Below are 19,131 nucleotides of genomic sequence, written 5' to 3'. Positions count from 1 at the left end.
GAGAAAAGCCGAACTCGAATTCTGCCGTGCTCCTACATTAGACGAGCGCCAACGGCCATACCATGATGAATACACCGGTTCTCGTCCGATCTCCGAAGTTAAGCATCTTCGGGCCCGGCTAGTACTTGGATGGGTGACCGCCTGGGAAACCCGGGTGCTGTTGGCTCCCTTCCTGTTTTTTTTTTTTTTTGTTATGTCGCCAGCCCAATTTTCAAACTACCTTTCTGTTGTGACAAAGATGCTTCCTTAAGCCTTTTAAACTACTGTAATGGTACGAAAATGCAGTAATTAACTCAGTTTGAGGGAGAATGTGCTAACCAAGTTTGCCAAGAAGACTTTGAAAACGACAAAACAGTACGAATCGGCAGGTGATTTCTGAAATACGTCACCGCCTATTGTTGTGTAGGAGTGTAGAGTTCCAAATTTGATTTGTAACCACGAATTTATTCCTTAGTCGTCTCGTCTCGTCTCGTCTCGTCTCCTCCCGCAGACGTTTGTCGTGCTTGCGCTGTCATATGGACCACGACCCGAGCGGCAGCGAGCGGCAGTCGAGCAAAGTCGGGACAAGTCGGGACGGGGACAGGGACAGGGATAGGAATGGTGCGAATGCACTGCAAACTACGCAGACACCTGGTGTGAGGCGAGGCGAGGCGAGGCGAGGCGAGGAAGCCCACATCGCTACCAGTGGCGCCCTCCAGCACGACACTGTCACACCCCGCACAGGCCCTCCGCTGAACACCAGGGACAAGATGCGTCCTCCGCTAGTGTCGAAGGCTGCACGCGCCCAGCGAATGACAGGGGGTGCAACGAGCAGCAGTGCGTCTCACACACGCGGCGGTGCGCCCGCCAATTCGGCCGTCACTCTGCTGGGACGCCGGGCGACCCTCCCCGCGCCGTTCTCGAAGAACTGGCGGTTCCGGAAGGAAGCGCTTTCGTCAATTGCGGCCGAAAACTAACATTATGTGTGTTGGGAGAAAAGCCGAACTCGAATTCTGCCGTGCTCCTACATTAGACGAGCGCCAACGGCCATACCATGATGAATACACCGGTTCTCGTCCGATCTCCGAAGTTAAGCATCTTCGGGCCCGGCTAGTACTTGGATGGGTGACCGCCTGGGAAACCCGGGTGCTGTTGGCTCCCTTCCTGTTTTTTTTTTTTTTTGTTATGTCGCCAGCCCAATTTTCAAACTACCTTTCTGTTGTGACAAAGATGCTTCCTTAAGCCTTTTAAACTACTGTAATGGTACGAAAATGCAGTAATTAACTCAGTTTGAGGGAGAATGTGCTAACCAAGTTTGCCAAGAAGACTTTGAAAACGACAAAACAGTACGAATCGGCAGGTGATTTCTGAAATACGTCACCGCCTATTGTTGTGTAGGAGTGTAGAGTTCCAAATTTGATTTGTAACCACGAATTTATTCCTTAGTCGTCTCGTCTCGTCTCGTCCCGTCTCCTCCCGCAGACGTTTGTCGTGCTTGCGCTGTCATATGGACCACGACCCGAGCGGCAGCGAGCGGCAGTCGAGCAAAGTCGGGACAAGTCGGGACGGGGACAGGGACAGGGATAGGAATGGTGCGAATGCACTGCAAACTACGCAGACACCTGGTGTGAGGCGAGGCGAGGCGAGGCGAGGCGAGGAAGCCCACATCGCTACCAGTGGCGCCCTCCAGCACGACACTGTCACACCCCGCACAGGCCCTCCGCTGAACACCAGGGACAAGATGCGTCCTCCGCTAGTGTCGAAGGCTGCACGCGCCCAGCGAATGACAGGGGGTGCAACGAGCAGCAGTGCGTCTCACACACGCGGCGGTGCGCCCGCCAATTCGGCCGTCACTCTGCTGGGACGCCGGGCGACCCTCCCCGCGCCGTTCTCGAAGAACTGGCGGTTCCGGAAGGAAGCGCTTTCGTCAATTGCGGCCGAAAACTAACATTATGTGTGTTGGGAGAAAAGCCGAACTCGAATTCTGCCGTGCTCCTACATTAGATGAGCGCCAACGGCCATACCATGATGAATACACCGGTTCTCGTCCGATCTCCGAAGTTAAGCATCTTCGGGCCCGGCTAGTACTTGGATGGGTGACCGCCTGGGAAACCCGGGTGCTGTTGGCTCCCTTCCTGTTTTTTTTTTTTTTTGTTATGTCGCCAGCCCAATTTTCAAACTACCTTTCTGTTGTGACAAAGATGCTTCCTTAAGCCTTTTAAACTACTGTAATGGTACGAAAATGCAGTAATTAACTCAGTTTGAGGGAGAATGTGCTAACCAAGTTTGCCAAGAAGACTTTGAAAACGACAAAACAGTACGAATCGGCAGGTGATTTCTGAAATACGTCACCGCCTATTGTTGTGTAGGAGTGTAGAGTTCCAAATTTGATTTGTAACCACGAATTTATTCCTTAGTCGTCTCGTCTCGTCTCGTCTCGTCTCCTCCCGCAGACGTTTGTCGTGCTTGCGCTGTCATATGGACCACGACCCGAGCGGCAGCGAGCGGCAGTCGAGCAAAGTCGGGACAAGTCGGGACGGGGACAGGGACAGGGATAGGAATGGTGCGAATGCACTGCAAACTACGCAGACACCTGGTGTGAGGCGAGGCGAGGCGAGGCGAGGCGAGGAAGCCCACATCGCTACCAGTGGCGCCCTCCAGCACGACACTGTCACACCCCGCACAGGCCCTCCGCTGAACACCAGGGACAAGATGCGTCCTCCGCTAGTGTCGAAGGCTGCACGCGCCCAGCGAATGACAGGGGGTGCAACGAGCAGCAGTGCGTCTCACACACGCGGCGGTGCGCCCGCCAATTCGGCCGTCACTCTGCTGGGACGCCGGGCGACCCTCCCCGCGCCGTTCTCGAAGAACTGGCGGTTCCGGAAGGAAGCGCTTTCGTCAATTGCGGCCGAAAACTAACATTATGTGTGTTGGGAGAAAAGCCGAACTCGAATTCTGCCGTGCTCCTACATTAGATGAGCGCCAACGGCCATACCATGATGAATACACCGGTTCTCGTCCGATCTCCGAAGTTAAGCATCTTCGGGCCCGGCTAGTACTTGGATGGGTGACCGCCTGGGAAACCCGGGTGCTGTTGGCTCCCTTCCTGTTTTTTTTTTTTTTTGTTATGTCGCCAGCCCAATTTTCAAACTACCTTTCTGTTGTGACAAAGATGCTTCCTTAAGCCTTTTAAACTACTGTAATGGTACGAAAATGCAGTAATTAACTCAGTTTGAGGGAGAATGTGCTAACCAAGTTTGCCAAGAAGACTTTGAAAACGACAAAACAGTACGAATCGGCAGGTGATTTCTGAAATACGTCACCGCCTATTGTTGTGTAGGAGTGTAGAGTTCCAAATTTGATTTGTAACCACGAATTTATTCCTTAGTCGTCTCGTCTCGTCTCGTCTCGTCTCCTCCCGCAGACGTTTGTCGTGCTTGCGCTGTCATATGGACCACGACCCGAGCGGCAGCGAGCGGCAGTCGAGCAAAGTCGGGACAAGTCGGGACGGGGACAGGGACAGGGATAGGAATGGTGCGAATGCACTGCAAACTACGCAGACACCTGGTGTGAGGCGAGGCGAGGCGAGGCGAGGAAGCCCACATCGCTACCAGTGGCGCCCTCCAGCACGACACTGTCACACCCCGCACAGGCCCTCCGCTGAACACCAGGGACAAGATGCGTCCTCCGCTAGTGTCGAAGGCTGCACGCGCCCAGCGAATGACAGGGGGTGCAACGAGCAGCAGTGCGTCTCACACACGCGGCGGTGCGCCCGCCAATTCGGCCGTCACTCTGCTGGGACGCCGGGCGACCCTCCCCGCGCCGTTCTCGAAGAACTGGCGGTTCCGGAAGGAAGCGCTTTCGTCAATTGCGGCCGAAAACTAACATTATGTGTGTTGGGAGAAAAGCCGAACTCGAATTCTGCCGTGCTCCTACATTAGATGAGCGCCAACGGCCATACCATGATGAATACACCGGTTCTCGTCCGATCTCCGAAGTTAAGCATCTTCGGGCCCGGCTAGTACTTGGATGGGTGACCGCCTGGGAAACCCGGGTGCTGTTGGCTCCCTTCCTGTTTTTTTTTTTTTTTTGTTATGTCGCCAGCCCAATTTTCAAACTACCTTTCTGTTGTGACAAAGATGCTTCCTTAAGCCTTTTAAACTACTGTAATGGTACGAAAATGCAGTAATTAACTCAGTTTGAGGGAGAATGTGCTAACCAAGTTTGCCAAGAAGACTTTGAAAACGACAAAACAGTACGAATCGGCAGGTGATTTCTGAAATACGTCACCGCCTATTGTTGTGTAGGAGTGTAGAGTTCCAAATTTGATTTGTAACCACGAATTTATTCCTTAGTCGTCTCGTCTCGTCTCGTCTCGTCTCCTCCCGCAGACGTTTGTCGTGCTTGCGCTGTCATATGGACCACGACCCGAGCGGCAGCGAGCGGCAGTCGAGCAAAGTCGGGACAAGTCGGGACGGGGACAGGGACAGGGATAGGAATGGTGCGAATGCACTGCAAACTACGCAGACACCTGGTGTGAGGCGAGGCGAGGCGAGGCGAGGAAGCCCACATCGCTACCAGTGGCGCCCTCCAGCACGACACTGTCACACCCCGCACAGGCCCTCCGCTGAACACCAGGGACAAGATGCGTCCTCCGCTAGTGTCGAAGGCTGCACGCGCCCAGCGAATGACAGGGGGTGCAACGAGCAGCAGTGCGTCTCACACACGCGGCGGTGCGCCCGCCAATTCGGCCGTCACTCTGCTGGGACGCCGGGCGACCCTCCCCGCGCCGTTCTCGAAGAACTGGCGGTTCCGGAAGGAAGCGCTTTCGTCAATTGCGGCCGAAAACTAACATTATGTGTGTTGGGAGAAAAGCCGAACTCGAATTCTGCCGTGCTCCTACATTAGATGAGCGCCAACGGCCATACCATGATGAATACACCGGTTCTCGTCCGATCTCCGAAGTTAAGCATCTTCGGGCCCGGCTAGTACTTGGATGGGTGACCGCCTGGGAAACCCGGGTGCTGTTGGCTCCCTTCCTGTTTTTTTTTTTTTTGTTATGTCGCCAGCCCAATTTTCAAACTACCTTTCTGTTGTGACAAAGATGCTTCCTTAAGCCTTTTAAACTACTGTAATGGTACGAAAATGCAGTAATTAACTCAGTTTGAGGGAGAATGTGCTAACCAAGTTTGCCAAGAAGACTTTGAAAACGACAAAACAGTACGAATCGGCAGGTGATTTCTGAAATACGTCACCGCCTATTGTTGTGTAGGAGTGTAGAGTTCCAAATTTGATTTGTAACCACGAATTTATTCCTTAGTCGTCTCGTCTCGTCTCGTCTCGTCTCCTCCCGCAGACGTTTGTCGTGCTTGCGCTGTCATATGGACCACGACCCGAGCGGCAGCGAGCGGCAGTCGAGCAAAGTCGGGACAAGTCGGGACGGGGACAGGGACAGGGATAGGAATGGTGCGAATGCACTGCAAACTACGCAGACACCTGGTGTGAGGCGAGGCGAGGCGAGGCGAGGCGAGGAAGCCCACATCGCTACCAGTGGCGCCCTCCAGCACGACACTGTCACACCCCGCACAGGCCCTCCGCTGAACACCAGGGACAAGATGCGTCCTCCGCTAGTGTCGAAGGCTGCACGCGCCCAGCGAATGACAGGGGGTGCAACGAGCAGCAGTGCGTCTCACACACGCGGCGGTGCGCCCGCCAATTCGGCCGTCACTCTGCTGGGACGCCGGGCGACCCTCCCCGCGCCGTTCTCGAAGAACTGGCGGTTCCGGAAGGAAGCGCTTTCGTCAATTGCGGCCGAAAACTAACATTATGTGTGTTGGGAGAAAAGCCGAACTCGAATTCTGCCGTGCTCCTACATTAGACGAGCGCCAACGGCCATACCATGATGAATACACCGGTTCTCGTCCGATCTCCGAAGTTAAGCATCTTCGGGCCCGGCTAGTACTTGGATGGGTGACCGCCTGGGAAACCCGGGTGCTGTTGGCTCCCTTCCTGTTTTTTTTTTTTTTTGTTATGTCGCCAGCCCAATTTTCAAACTACCTTTCTGTTGTGACAAAGATGCTTCCTTAAGCCTTTTAAACTACTGTAATGGTACGAAAATGCAGTAATTAACTCAGTTTGAGGGAGAATGTGCTAACCAAGTTTGCCAAGAAGACTTTGAAAACGACAAAACAGTACGAATCGGCAGGTGATTTCTGAAATACGTCACCGCCTATTGTTGTGTAGGAGTGTAGAGTTCCAAATTTGATTTGTAACCACGAATTTATTCCTTAGTCGTCTCGTCTCGTCTCGTCTCGTCTCCTCCCGCAGACGTTTGTCGTGCTTGCGCTGTCATATGGACCACGACCCGAGCGGCAGCGAGCGGCAGTCGAGCAAAGTCGGGACAAGTCGGGACGGGGACAGGGACAGGGATAGGAATGGTGCGAATGCACTGCAAACTACGCAGACACCTGGTGTGAGGCGAGGCGAGGCGAGGCGAGGCGAGGAAGCCCACATCGCTACCAGTGGCGCCCTCCAGCACGACACTGTCACACCCCGCACAGGCCCTCCGCTGAACACCAGGGACAAGATGCGTCCTCCGCTAGTGTCGAAGGCTGCACGCGCCCAGCGAATGACAGGGGGTGCAACGAGCAGCAGTGCGTCTCACACACGCGGCGGTGCGCCCGCCAATTCGGCCGTCACTCTGCTGGGACGCCGGGCGACCCTCCCCGCGCCGTTCTCGAAGAACTGGCGGTTCCGGAAGGAAGCGCTTTCGTCAATTGCGGCCGAAAACTAACATTATGTGTGTTGGGAGAAAAGCCGAACTCGAATTCTGCCGTGCTCCTACATTAGACGAGCGCCAACGGCCATACCATGATGAATACACCGGTTCTCGTCCGATCTCCGAAGTTAAGCATCTTCGGGCCCGGCTAGTACTTGGATGGGTGACCGCCTGGGAAACCCGGGTGCTGTTGGCTCCCTTCCTGTTTTTTTTTTTTTTTGTTATGTCGCCAGCCCAATTTTCAAACTACCTTTCTGTTGTGACAAAGATGCTTCCTTAAGCCTTTTAAACTACTGTAATGGTACGAAAATGCAGTAATTAACTCAGTTTGAGGGAGAATGTGCTAACCAAGTTTGCCAAGAAGACTTTGAAAACGACAAAACAGTACGAATCGGCAGGTGATTTCTGAAATACGTCACCGCCTATTGTTGTGTAGGAGTGTAGAGTTCCAAATTTGATTTGTAACCACGAATTTATTCCTTAGTCGTCTCGTCTCGTCTCGTCCCGTCTCCTCCCGCAGACGTTTGTCGTGCTTGCGCTGTCATATGGACCACGACCCGAGCGGCAGCGAGCGGCAGTCGAGCAAAGTCGGGACAAGTCGGGACGGGGACAGGGACAGGGATAGGAATGGTGCGAATGCACTGCAAACTACGCAGACACCTGGTGTGAGGCGAGGCGAGGCGAGGCGAGGCGAGGAAGCCCACATCGCTACCAGTGGCGCCCTCCAGCACGACACTGTCACACCCCGCACAGGCCCTCCGCTGAACACCAGGGACAAGATGCGTCCTCCGCTAGTGTCGAAGGCTGCACGCGCCCAGCGAATGACAGGGGGTGCAACGAGCAGCAGTGCGTCTCACACACGCGGCGGTGCGCCCGCCAATTCGGCCGTCACTCTGCTGGGACGCCGGGCGACCCTCCCCGCGCCGTTCTCGAAGAACTGGCGGTTCCGGAAGGAAGCGCTTTCGTCAATTGCGGCCGAAAACTAACATTATGTGTGTTGGGAGAAAAGCCGAACTCGAATTCTGCCGTGCTCCTACATTAGATGAGCGCCAACGGCCATACCATGATGAATACACCGGTTCTCGTCCGATCTCCGAAGTTAAGCATCTTCGGGCCCGGCTAGTACTTGGATGGGTGACCGCCTGGGAAACCCGGGTGCTGTTGGCTCCCTTCCTGTTTTTTTTTTTTTTTGTTATGTCGCCAGCCCAATTTTCAAACTACCTTTCTGTTGTGACAAAGATGCTTCCTTAAGCCTTTTAAACTACTGTAATGGTACGAAAATGCAGTAATTAACTCAGTTTGAGGGAGAATGTGCTAACCAAGTTTGCCAAGAAGACTTTGAAAACGACAAAACAGTACGAATCGGCAGGTGATTTCTGAAATACGTCACCGCCTATTGTTGTGTAGGAGTGTAGAGTTCCAAATTTGATTTGTAACCACGAATTTATTCCTTAGTCGTCTCGTCTCGTCTCGTCTCGTCTCCTCCCGCAGACGTTTGTCGTGCTTGCGCTGTCATATGGACCACGACCCGAGCGGCAGCGAGCGGCAGTCGAGCAAAGTCGGGACAAGTCGGGACGGGGACAGGGACAGGGATAGGAATGGTGCGAATGCACTGCAAACTACGCAGACACCTGGTGTGAGGCGAGGCGAGGCGAGGCGAGGCGAGGAAGCCCACATCGCTACCAGTGGCGCCCTCCAGCACGACACTGTCACACCCCGCACAGGCCCTCCGCTGAACACCAGGGACAAGATGCGTCCTCCGCTAGTGTCGAAGGCTGCACGCGCCCAGCGAATGACAGGGGGTGCAACGAGCAGCAGTGCGTCTCACACACGCGGCGGTGCGCCCGCCAATTCGGCCGTCACTCTGCTGGGACGCCGGGCGACCCTCCCCGCGCCGTTCTCGAAGAACTGGCGGTTCCGGAAGGAAGCGCTTTCGTCAATTGCGGCCGAAAACTAACATTATGTGTGTTGGGAGAAAAGCCGAACTCGAATTCTGCCGTGCTCCTACATTAGATGAGCGCCAACGGCCATACCATGATGAATACACCGGTTCTCGTCCGATCTCCGAAGTTAAGCATCTTCGGGCCCGGCTAGTACTTGGATGGGTGACCGCCTGGGAAACCCGGGTGCTGTTGGCTCCCTTCCTGTTTTTTTTTTTTTTTTGTTATGTCGCCAGCCCAATTTTCAAACTACCTTTCTGTTGTGACAAAGATGCTTCCTTAAGCCTTTTAAACTACTGTAATGGTACGAAAATGCAGTAATTAACTCAGTTTGAGGGAGAATGTGCTAACCAAGTTTGCCAAGAAGACTTTGAAAACGACAAAACAGTACGAATCGGCAGGTGATTTCTGAAATACGTCACCGCCTATTGTTGTGTAGGAGTGTAGAGTTCCAAATTTGATTTGTAACCACGAATTTATTCCTTAGTCGTCTCGTCTCGTCTCGTCTCGTCTCCTCCCGCAGACGTTTGTCGTGCTTGCGCTGTCATATGGACCACGACCCGAGCGGCAGCGAGCGGCAGTCGAGCAAAGTCGGGACAAGTCGGGACGGGGACAGGGACAGGGATAGGAATGGTGCGAATGCACTGCAAACTACGCAGACACCTGGTGTGAGGCGAGGCGAGGCGAGGCGAGGAAGCCCACATCGCTACCAGTGGCGCCCTCCAGCACGACACTGTCACACCCCGCACAGGCCCTCCGCTGAACACCAGGGACAAGATGCGTCCTCCGCTAGTGTCGAAGGCTGCACGCGCCCAGCGAATGACAGGGGGTGCAACGAGCAGCAGTGCGTCTCACACACGCGGCGGTGCGCCCGCCAATTCGGCCGTCACTCTGCTGGGACGCCGGGCGACCCTCCCCGCGCCGTTCTCGAAGAACTGGCGGTTCCGGAAGGAAGCGCTTTCGTCAATTGCGGCCGAAAACTAACATTATGTGTGTTGGGAGAAAAGCCGAACTCGAATTCTGCCGTGCTCCTACATTAGATGAGCGCCAACGGCCATACCATGATGAATACACCGGTTCTCGTCCGATCTCCGAAGTTAAGCATCTTCGGGCCCGGCTAGTACTTGGATGGGTGACCGCCTGGGAAACCCGGGTGCTGTTGGCTCCCTTCCTGTTTTTTTTTTTTTTTGTTATGTCGCCAGCCCAATTTTCAAACTACCTTTCTGTTGTGACAAAGATGCTTCCTTAAGCCTTTTAAACTACTGTAATGGTACGAAAATGCAGTAATTAACTCAGTTTGAGGGAGAATGTGCTAACCAAGTTTGCCAAGAAGACTTTGAAAACGACAAAACAGTACGAATCGGCAGGTGATTTCTGAAATACGTCACCGCCTATTGTTGTGTAGGAGTGTAGAGTTCCAAATTTGATTTGTAACCACGAATTTATTCCTTAGTCGTCTCGTCTCGTCTCGTCTCGTCTCCTCCCGCAGACGTTTGTCGTGCTTGCGCTGTCATATGGACCACGACCCGAGCGGCAGCGAGCGGCAGTCGAGCAAAGTCGGGACAAGTCGGGACGGGGACAGGGACAGGGATAGGAATGGTGCGAATGCACTGCAAACTACGCAGACACCTGGTGTGAGGCGAGGCGAGGCGAGGCGAGGCGAGGAAGCCCACATCGCTACCAGTGGCGCCCTCCAGCACGACACTGTCACACCCCGCACAGGCCCTCCGCTGAACACCAGGGACAAGATGCGTCCTCCGCTAGTGTCGAAGGCTGCACGCGCCCAGCGAATGACAGGGGGTGCAACGAGCAGCAGTGCGTCTCACACACGCGGCGGTGCGCCCGCCAATTCGGCCGTCACTCTGCTGGGACGCCGGGCGACCCTCCCCGCGCCGTTCTCGAAGAACTGGCGGTTCCGGAAGGAAGCGCTTTCGTCAATTGCGGCCGAAAACTAACATTATGTGTGTTGGGAGAAAAGCCGAACTCGAATTCTGCCGTGCTCCTACATTAGATGAGCGCCAACGGCCATACCATGATGAATACACCGGTTCTCGTCCGATCTCCGAAGTTAAGCATCTTCGGGCCCGGCTAGTACTTGGATGGGTGACCGCCTGGGAAACCCGGGTGCTGTTGGCTCCCTTCCTGTTTTTTTTTTTTTTTTGTTATGTCGCCAGCCCAATTTTCAAACTACCTTTCTGTTGTGACAAAGATGCTTCCTTAAGCCTTTTAAACTACTGTAATGGTACGAAAATGCAGTAATTAACTCAGTTTGAGGGAGAATGTGCTAACCAAGTTTGCCAAGAAGACTTTGAAAACGACAAAACAGTACGAATCGGCAGGTGATTTCTGAAATACGTCACCGCCTATTGTTGTGTAGGAGTGTAGAGTTCCAAATTTGATTTGTAACCACGAATTTATTCCTTAGTCGTCTCGTCTCGTCTCGTCTCGTCTCCTCCCGCAGACGTTTGTCGTGCTTGCGCTGTCATATGGACCACGACCCGAGCGGCAGCGAGCGGCAGTCGAGCAAAGTCGGGACAAGTCGGGACGGGGACAGGGACAGGGATAGGAATGGTGCGAATGCACTGCAAACTACGCAGACACCTGGTGTGAGGCGAGGCGAGGCGAGGCGAGGAAGCCCACATCGCTACCAGTGGCGCCCTCCAGCACGACACTGTCACACCCCGCACAGGCCCTCCGCTGAACACCAGGGACAAGATGCGTCCTCCGCTAGTGTCGAAGGCTGCACGCGCCCAGCGAATGACAGGGGGTGCAACGAGCAGCAGTGCGTCTCACACACGCGGCGGTGCGCCCGCCAATTCGGCCGTCACTCTGCTGGGACGCCGGGCGACCCTCCCCGCGCCGTTCTCGAAGAACTGGCGGTTCCGGAAGGAAGCGCTTTCGTCAATTGCGGCCGAAAACTAACATTATGTGTGTTGGGAGAAAAGCCGAACTCGAATTCTGCCGTGCTCCTACATTAGATGAGCGCCAACGGCCATACCATGATGAATACACCGGTTCTCGTCCGATCTCCGAAGTTAAGCATCTTCGGGCCCGGCTAGTACTTGGATGGGTGACCGCCTGGGAAACCCGGGTGCTGTTGGCTCCCTTCCTGTTTTTTTTTTTTTTGTTATGTCGCCAGCCCAATTTTCAAACTACCTTTCTGTTGTGACAAAGATGCTTCCTTAAGCCTTTTAAACTACTGTAATGGTACGAAAATGCAGTAATTAACTCAGTTTGAGGGAGAATGTGCTAACCAAGTTTGCCAAGAAGACTTTGAAAACGACAAAACAGTACGAATCGGCAGGTGATTTCTGAAATACGTCACCGCCTATTGTTGTGTAGGAGTGTAGAGTTCCAAATTTGATTTGTAACCACGAATTTATTCCTTAGTCGTCTCGTCTCGTCTCGTCTCGTCTCCTCCCGCAGACGTTTGTCGTGCTTGCGCTGTCATATGGACCACGACCCGAGCGGCAGCGAGCGGCAGTCGAGCAAAGTCGGGACAAGTCGGGACGGGGACAGGGACAGGGATAGGAATGGTGCGAATGCACTGCAAACTACGCAGACACCTGGTGTGAGGCGAGGCGAGGCGAGGCGAGGCGAGGAAGCCCACATCGCTACCAGTGGCGCCCTCCAGCACGACACTGTCACACCCCGCACAGGCCCTCCGCTGAACACCAGGGACAAGATGCGTCCTCCGCTAGTGTCGAAGGCTGCACGCGCCCAGCGAATGACAGGGGGTGCAACGAGCAGCAGTGCGTCTCACACACGCGGCGGTGCGCCCGCCAATTCGGCCGTCACTCTGCTGGGACGCCGGGCGACCCTCCCCGCGCCGTTCTCGAAGAACTGGCGGTTCCGGAAGGAAGCGCTTTCGTCAATTGCGGCCGAAAACTAACATTATGTGTGTTGGGAGAAAAGCCGAACTCGAATTCTGCCGTGCTCCTACATTAGATGAGCGCCAACGGCCATACCATGATGAATACACCGGTTCTCGTCCGATCTCCGAAGTTAAGCATCTTCGGGCCCGGCTAGTACTTGGATGGGTGACCGCCTGGGAAACCCGGGTGCTGTTGGCTCCCTTCCTGTTTTTTTTTTTTTTTGTTATGTCGCCAGCCCAATTTTCAAACTACCTTTCTGTTGTGACAAAGATGCTTCCTTAAGCCTTTTAAACTACTGTAATGGTACGAAAATGCAGTAATTAACTCAGTTTGAGGGAGAATGTGCTAACCAAGTTTGCCAAGAAGACTTTGAAAACGACAAAACAGTACGAATCGGCAGGTGATTTCTGAAATACGTCACCGCCTATTGTTGTGTAGGAGTGTAGAGTTCCAAATTTGATTTGTAACCACGAATTTATTCCTTAGTCGTCTCGTCTCGTCTCGTCTCGTCTCCTCCCGCAGACGTTTGTCGTGCTTGCGCTGTCATATGGACCACGACCCGAGCGGCAGCGAGCGGCAGTCGAGCAAAGTCGGGACAAGTCGGGACGGGGACAGGGACAGGGATAGGAATGGTGCGAATGCACTGCAAACTACGCAGACACCTGGTGTGAGGCGAGGCGAGGCGAGGCGAGGAAGCCCACATCGCTACCAGTGGCGCCCTCCAGCACGACACTGTCACACCCCGCACAGGCCCTCCGCTGAACACCAGGGACAAGATGCGTCCTCCGCTAGTGTCGAAGGCTGCACGCGCCCAGCGAATGACAGGGGGTGCAACGAGCAGCAGTGCGTCTCACACACGCGGCGGTGCGCCCGCCAATTCGGCCGTCACTCTGCTGGGACGCCGGGCGACCCTCCCCGCGCCGTTCTCGAAGAACTGGCGGTTCCGGAAGGAAGCGCTTTCGTCAATTGCGGCCGAAAACTAACATTATGTGTGTTGGGAGAAAAGCCGAACTCGAATTCTGCCGTGCTCCTACATTAGATGAGCGCCAACGGCCATACCATGATGAATACACCGGTTCTCGTCCGATCTCCGAAGTTAAGCATCTTCGGGCCCGGCTAGTACTTGGATGGGTGACCGCCTGGGAAACCCGGGTGCTGTTGGCTCCCTTCCTGTTTTTTTTTTTTTTTTGTTATGTCGCCAGCCCAATTTTCAAACTACCTTTCTGTTGTGACAAAGATGCTTCCTTAAGCCTTTTAAACTACTGTAATGGTACGAAAATGCAGTAATTAACTCAGTTTGAGGGAGAATGTGCTAACCAAGTTTGCCAAGAAGACTTTGAAAACGACAAAACAGTACGAATCGGCAGGTGATTTCTGAAATACGTCACCGCCTATTGTTGTGTAGGAGTGTAGAGTTCCAAATTTGATTTGTAACCACGAATTTATTCCTTAGTCGTCTCGTCTCGTCTCGTCTCGTCTCCTCCCGCAGACGTTTGTCGTGCTTGCGCTGTCATATGGACCACGACCCGAGCGGCAGCGAGCGGCAGTCGAGCAAAGTCGGGACAAGTCGGGACGGGGACAGGGACAGGGATAGGAATGGTGCGAATGCACTGCAAACTACGCAGACACCTGGTGTGAGGCGAGGCGAGGCGAGGCGAGGAAGCCCACATCGCTACCAGTGGCGCCCTCCAGCACGACACTGTCACACCCCGCACAGGCCCTCCGCTGAACACCAGGGACAAGATGCGTCCTCCGCTAGTGTCGAAGGCTGCACGCGCCCAGCGAATGACAGGGGGTGCAACGAGCAGCAGTGCGTCTCACACACGCGGCGGTGCGCCCGCCAATTCGGCCGTCACTCTGCTGGGACGCCGGGCGACCCTCCCCGCGCCGTTCTCGAAGAACTGGCGGTTCCGGAAGGAAGCGCTTTCGTCAATTGCGGCCGAAAACTAACATTATGTGTGTTGGGAGAAAAGCCGAACTCGAATTCTGCCGTGCTCCTACATTAGATGAGCGCCAACGGCCATACCATGATGAATACACCGGTTCTCGTCCGATCTCCGAAGTTAAGCATCTTCGGGCCCGGCTAGTACTTGGATGGGTGACCGCCTGGGAAACCCGGGTGCTGTTGGCTCCCTTCCTGTTTTTTTTTTTTTTGTTATGTCGCCAGCCCAATTTTCAAACTACCTTTCTGTTGTGACAAAGATGCTTCCTTAAGCCTTTTAAACTACTGTAATGGTACGAAAATGCAGTAATTAACTCAGTTTGAGGGAGAATGTGCTAACCAAGTTTGCCAAGAAGACTTTGAAAACGACAAAACAGTACGAATCGGCAGGTGATTTCTGAAATACGTCACCGCCTATTGTTGTGTAGGAGTGTAGAGTTCCAAATTTGATTTGTAACCACGAATTTATTCCTTAGTCGTCTCGTCTCGTCTCGTCTCGTCTCCTCCCGCAGACGTTTGTCGTGCTTGCGCTGTCATATGGACCACGACCCGAGCGGCAGCGAGCGGCAGTCGAGCAAAGTCGGGACAAGTCGGGACGGGGACAGGGACAGGGATAGGAATGGTGCGAATGCACTGCAAACTACGCAGACACCTGGTGTGAGGCGAGGCGAGGCGAGGCGAGGAAGCCCACATCGCTACCAGTGGCGCCCTCCAGCACGACACTGTCACACCCCGCACAGGCCCTCCGCTGAACACCAGGGACAAGATGCGTCCTCCGCTAGTGTCGAAGGCTGCACGCGCCCAGCGAATGACAGGGGGTGCAACGAGCAGCAGTGCGTCTCACACACGCGGCGGTGCGCCCGCCAATTCGGCCGTCACTCTGCTGGGACGCCGGGCGACCCTCCCCGCGCCGTTCTCGAAGAACTGGCGGTTCCGGAAGGAAGCGCTTTCGTCAATTGCGGCCGAAAACTAACATTATGTGTGTTGGGAGAAAAGCCGAACTCGAATTCTGCCGTGCTCCTACATTAGATGAGCGCCAACGGCCATACCATGATGAATACACCGGTTCTCGTCCGATCTCCGAAGTTAAGCATCTTCGGGCCCGGCTAGTACTTGGATGGGTGACCGCCTGGGAAACCCGGGTGCTGTTGGCTCCCTTCCTGTTTTTTTTTTTTTTTTTGTTATGTCGCCAGCCCAATTTTCAAACTACCTTTCTGTTGTGACAAAGATGCTTCCTTAAGCCTTTTAAACTACTGTAATGGTACGAAAATGCAGTAATTAACTCAGTTTGAGGGAGAATGTGCTAACCAAGTTTGCCAAGAAGACTTTGAAAACGACAAAACAGTACGAATCGGCAGGTGATTTCTGAAATACGTCACCGCCTATTGTTGTGTAGGAGTGTAGAGTTCCAAATTTGATTTGTAACCACGAATTTATTCCTTAGTCGTCTCGTCTCGTCTCGTCTCGTCTCCTCCCGCAGACGTTTGTCGTGCTTGCGCTGTCATATGGACCACGACCCGAGCGGCAGCGAGCGGCAGTCGAGCAAAGTCGGGACAAGTCGGGACGGGGACAGGGACAGGGATAGGAATGGTGCGAATGCACTGCAAACTACGCAGACACCTGGTGTGAGGCGAGGCGAGGCGAGGCGAGGAAGCCCACATCGCTACCAGTGGCGCCCTCCAGCACGACACTGTCACACCCCGCACAGGCCCTCCGCTGAACACCAGGGACAAGATGCGTCCTCCGCTAGTGTCGAAGGCTGCACGCGCCCAGCGAATGACAGGGGGTGCAACGAGCAGCAGTGCGTCTCACACACGCGGCGGTGCGCCCGCCAATTCGGCCGTCACTCTGCTGGGACGCCGGGCGACCCTCCCCGCGCCGTTCTCGAAGAACTGGCGGTTCCGGAAGGAAGCGCTTTCGTCAATTGCGGCCGAAAACTAACATTATGTGTGTTGGGAGAAAAGCCGAACTCGAATTCTGCCGTGCTCCTACATTAGATGAGCGCCAACGGCCATACCATGATGAATACACCGGTTCTCGTCCGATCTCCGAAGTTAAGCATCTTCGGGCCCGGCTAGTACTTGGATGGGTGACCGCCTGGGAAACCCGGGTGCTGTTGGCTCCCTTCCTGTTTTTTTTTTTTTTTTTTTGTTATGTCGCCAGCCCAATTTTCAAACTACCTTTCTGTTGTGACAAAGATGCTTCCTTAAGCCTTTTAAACTACTGTAATGGTACGAAAATGCAGTAATTAACTCAGTTTGAGGGAGAATGTGCTAACCAAGTTTGCCAAGAAGACTTTGAAAACGACAAAACAGTACGAATCGGCAGGTGATTTCTGAAATACGTCACCGCCTATTGTTGTGTAGGAGTGTAGAGTTCCAAATTTGATTTGTAACCACGAATTTATTCCTTAGTCGTCTCGTCTCGTCTCGTCTCGTCTCCTCCCGCAGACGTTTGTCGTGCTTGCGCTGTCATATGGACCACGACCCGAGCGGCAGCGAGCGGCAGTCGAGCAAAGTCGGGACAAGTCGGGACGGGGACAGGGACAGGGATAGGAATGGTGCGAATGCACTGCAAACTACGCAGACACCTGGTGTGAGGCGAGGCGAGGCGAGGCGAGGAAGCCCACATCGCTACCAGTGGCGCCCTCCAGCACGACACTGTCACACCCCGCACAGGCCCTCCGCTGAACACCAGGGACAAGATGCGTCCTCCGCTAGTGTCGAAGGCTGCACGCGCCCAGCGAATGACAGGGGGTGCAACGAGCAGCAGTGCGTCTCACACACGCGGCGGTGCGCCCGCCAATTCGGCCGTCACTCTGCTGGGACGCCGGGCGACCCTCCCCGCGCCGTTCTCGAAGAACTGGCGGTTCCGGAAGGAAGCGCTTTCGTCAATTGCGGCCGAAAACTAACATTATGTGTGTTGGGAGAAAAGCCGAACTCGAATTCTGCCGTGCTCCTACATTAGATGAGCGCCAACGGCCATACCATGATGAATACACCGGTTCTCGTCCGATCTCCGAAGTTAAGCATCTTCGGGCCCGGCTAGTACTTGGATGGGTGACCGCCTGGGAAACCCGGGTGCTGTTGGCTCCCTTCCTGTTTTTTTTTTTTTTTTTGTTATGTCGCCAGCCCAATTTTCAAACTACCTTTCTGTTGTGACAAAGATGCTTCCTTAAGCCTTTTAAACTACTGTAATGGTACGAAAATGCAGTAATTAACTCAGTTTGAGGGAGAATGTGCTAACCAAGTTTGCCAAGAAGACTTTGAAAACGACAAAACAGTACGAATCGGCAGGTGATTTCTGAAATACGTCACCGCCTATTGTTGTGTAGGAGTGTAGAGTTCCAAATTTGATTTGTAACCACGAATTTATTCCTTAGTCGTCTCGTCTCGTCTCGTCTCGTCTCCTCCCGCAGACGTTTGTCGTGCTTGCGCTGTCATATGGACCACGACCCGAGCGGCAGCGAGCGGCAGTCGAGCAAAGTCGGGACAAGTCGGGACGGGGACAGGGACAGGGATAGGAATGGTGCGAATGCACTGCAAACTACGCAGACACCTGGTGTGAGGCGAGGCGAGGCGAGGCGAGGAAGCCCACATCGCTACCAGTGGCGCCCTCCAGCACGACACTGTCACACCCCGCACAGGCCCTCCGCTGAACACCAGGGACAAGATGCGTCCTCCGCTAGTGTCGAAGGCTGCACGCGCCCAGCGAATGACAGGGGGTGCAACGAGCAGCAGTGCGTCTCACACACGCGGCGGTGCGCCCGCCAATTCGGCCGTCACTCTGCTGGGACGCCGGGCGACCCTCCCCGCGCCGTTCTCGAAGAACTGGCGGTTCCGGAAGGAAGCGCTTTCGTCAATTGCGGCCGAAAACTAACATTATGTGTGTTGGGAGAAAAGCCGAACTCGAATTCTGCCGTGCTCCTACATTAGATGAGCGCCAACGGCCATACCATGATGAATACACCGGTTCTCGTCCGATCTCCGAAGTTAAGCATCTTCGGGCCCGGCTAGTACTTGGATGGGTGACCGCCTGGGAAACCCGGGTGCTGTTGGCTCCCTTCCTGTTTTTTTTTTTTTTTTTGTTATGTCGCCAGCCCAATTTTCAAACTACCTTTCTGTTGTGACAAAGATGCTTCCTTAAGCCTTTTAAACTACTGTAATGGTACGAAAATGCAGTAATTAACTCAGTTTGAGGGAGAATGTGCTAACCAAGTTTGCCAAGAAGACTTTGAAAACGACAAAACAGTACGAATCGGCAGGTGATTTCTGAAATACGTCACCGCCTATTGTTGTGTAGGAGTGTAGAGTTCCAAATTTGATTTGTAACCACGAATTTATTCCTTAGTCGTCTCGTCTCGTCTCGTCTCGTCTCCTCCCGCAGACGTTTGTCGTGCTTGCGCTGTCATATGGACCACGACCCGAGCGGCAGCGAGCGGCAGTCGAGCAAAGTCGGGACAAGTCGGGACGGGGACAGGGACAGGGATAGGAATGGTGCGAATGCACTGCAAACTACGCAGACACCTGGTGTGAGGCGAGGCGAGGCGAGGCGAGGAAGCCCACATCGCTACCAGTGGCGCCCTCCAGCACGACACTGTCACACCCCGCACAGGCC

The 19,131-nt window shown here is 54.3% G+C and overlaps 20 non-coding genes across 20 annotated transcripts; all 20 read left to right on the top strand.

Annotated features, from left to right (window-relative positions):
* Positions 1-47: 47 nt before the first annotated feature.
* Positions 48-166, top strand: LOC126140100 (5S ribosomal RNA). Its single transcript, XR_007528732.1, has one exon. It is a non-coding gene; the product is annotated as a 5S ribosomal RNA (ribosomal RNA).
* Positions 167-1,018: 852 nt separating this feature from the next.
* On the top strand, positions 1,019-1,137 carry LOC126140099 (5S ribosomal RNA). Its single transcript, XR_007528731.1, has one exon. It is a non-coding gene; the product is annotated as a 5S ribosomal RNA (ribosomal RNA).
* Positions 1,138-1,989: 852 nt separating this feature from the next.
* Positions 1,990-2,108, top strand: LOC126140098 (5S ribosomal RNA). Its single transcript, XR_007528730.1, has one exon. It is a non-coding gene; the product is annotated as a 5S ribosomal RNA (ribosomal RNA).
* Positions 2,109-2,960: 852 nt separating this feature from the next.
* LOC126140097 (5S ribosomal RNA) lies at positions 2,961-3,079 on the top strand. The gene has a single exon (XR_007528729.1). It is a non-coding gene; the product is annotated as a 5S ribosomal RNA (ribosomal RNA).
* Positions 3,080-3,926: 847 nt separating this feature from the next.
* LOC126140095 (5S ribosomal RNA) lies at positions 3,927-4,045 on the top strand. Its single transcript, XR_007528728.1, has one exon. It is a non-coding gene; the product is annotated as a 5S ribosomal RNA (ribosomal RNA).
* An 848-nt stretch (positions 4,046-4,893) lies between these two features.
* Positions 4,894-5,012, top strand: LOC126140093 (5S ribosomal RNA). Its single transcript, XR_007528726.1, has one exon. It is a non-coding gene; the product is annotated as a 5S ribosomal RNA (ribosomal RNA).
* An 851-nt stretch (positions 5,013-5,863) lies between these two features.
* Positions 5,864-5,982, top strand: LOC126140092 (5S ribosomal RNA). Its single transcript, XR_007528725.1, has one exon. It is a non-coding gene; the product is annotated as a 5S ribosomal RNA (ribosomal RNA).
* An 852-nt stretch (positions 5,983-6,834) lies between these two features.
* Positions 6,835-6,953, top strand: LOC126140091 (5S ribosomal RNA). The gene has a single exon (XR_007528724.1). It is a non-coding gene; the product is annotated as a 5S ribosomal RNA (ribosomal RNA).
* Positions 6,954-7,805: 852 nt separating this feature from the next.
* On the top strand, positions 7,806-7,924 carry LOC126140090 (5S ribosomal RNA). Its single transcript, XR_007528723.1, has one exon. It is a non-coding gene; the product is annotated as a 5S ribosomal RNA (ribosomal RNA).
* An 852-nt stretch (positions 7,925-8,776) lies between these two features.
* LOC126140089 (5S ribosomal RNA) lies at positions 8,777-8,895 on the top strand. The gene has a single exon (XR_007528722.1). It is a non-coding gene; the product is annotated as a 5S ribosomal RNA (ribosomal RNA).
* Positions 8,896-9,743: 848 nt separating this feature from the next.
* On the top strand, positions 9,744-9,862 carry LOC126140198 (5S ribosomal RNA). Its single transcript, XR_007528820.1, has one exon. It is a non-coding gene; the product is annotated as a 5S ribosomal RNA (ribosomal RNA).
* An 852-nt stretch (positions 9,863-10,714) lies between these two features.
* Positions 10,715-10,833, top strand: LOC126140197 (5S ribosomal RNA). The gene has a single exon (XR_007528819.1). It is a non-coding gene; the product is annotated as a 5S ribosomal RNA (ribosomal RNA).
* An 848-nt stretch (positions 10,834-11,681) lies between these two features.
* Positions 11,682-11,800, top strand: LOC126140196 (5S ribosomal RNA). Its single transcript, XR_007528818.1, has one exon. It is a non-coding gene; the product is annotated as a 5S ribosomal RNA (ribosomal RNA).
* Positions 11,801-12,651: 851 nt separating this feature from the next.
* On the top strand, positions 12,652-12,770 carry LOC126140194 (5S ribosomal RNA). Its single transcript, XR_007528817.1, has one exon. It is a non-coding gene; the product is annotated as a 5S ribosomal RNA (ribosomal RNA).
* An 847-nt stretch (positions 12,771-13,617) lies between these two features.
* LOC126140193 (5S ribosomal RNA) lies at positions 13,618-13,736 on the top strand. Its single transcript, XR_007528816.1, has one exon. It is a non-coding gene; the product is annotated as a 5S ribosomal RNA (ribosomal RNA).
* An 848-nt stretch (positions 13,737-14,584) lies between these two features.
* LOC126140191 (5S ribosomal RNA) lies at positions 14,585-14,703 on the top strand. The gene has a single exon (XR_007528814.1). It is a non-coding gene; the product is annotated as a 5S ribosomal RNA (ribosomal RNA).
* An 846-nt stretch (positions 14,704-15,549) lies between these two features.
* LOC126140190 (5S ribosomal RNA) lies at positions 15,550-15,668 on the top strand. The gene has a single exon (XR_007528813.1). It is a non-coding gene; the product is annotated as a 5S ribosomal RNA (ribosomal RNA).
* An 849-nt stretch (positions 15,669-16,517) lies between these two features.
* On the top strand, positions 16,518-16,636 carry LOC126140189 (5S ribosomal RNA). The gene has a single exon (XR_007528812.1). It is a non-coding gene; the product is annotated as a 5S ribosomal RNA (ribosomal RNA).
* Positions 16,637-17,487: 851 nt separating this feature from the next.
* On the top strand, positions 17,488-17,606 carry LOC126140188 (5S ribosomal RNA). The gene has a single exon (XR_007528811.1). It is a non-coding gene; the product is annotated as a 5S ribosomal RNA (ribosomal RNA).
* An 849-nt stretch (positions 17,607-18,455) lies between these two features.
* LOC126140187 (5S ribosomal RNA) lies at positions 18,456-18,574 on the top strand. The gene has a single exon (XR_007528810.1). It is a non-coding gene; the product is annotated as a 5S ribosomal RNA (ribosomal RNA).
* Positions 18,575-19,131: the final 557 nt, after the last annotated feature.

Source organism: Schistocerca cancellata, unplaced genomic scaffold (assembly GCF_023864275.1).
Source record: "Schistocerca cancellata isolate TAMUIC-IGC-003103 unplaced genomic scaffold, iqSchCanc2.1 HiC_scaffold_699, whole genome shotgun sequence".
NCBI lineage: Eukaryota > Metazoa > Arthropoda > Insecta > Orthoptera > Acrididae > Schistocerca > Schistocerca cancellata.
Note: the sequence above shows the minus strand (reverse complement) of the source record. Positions and strands in the feature narration are given on the sequence as shown.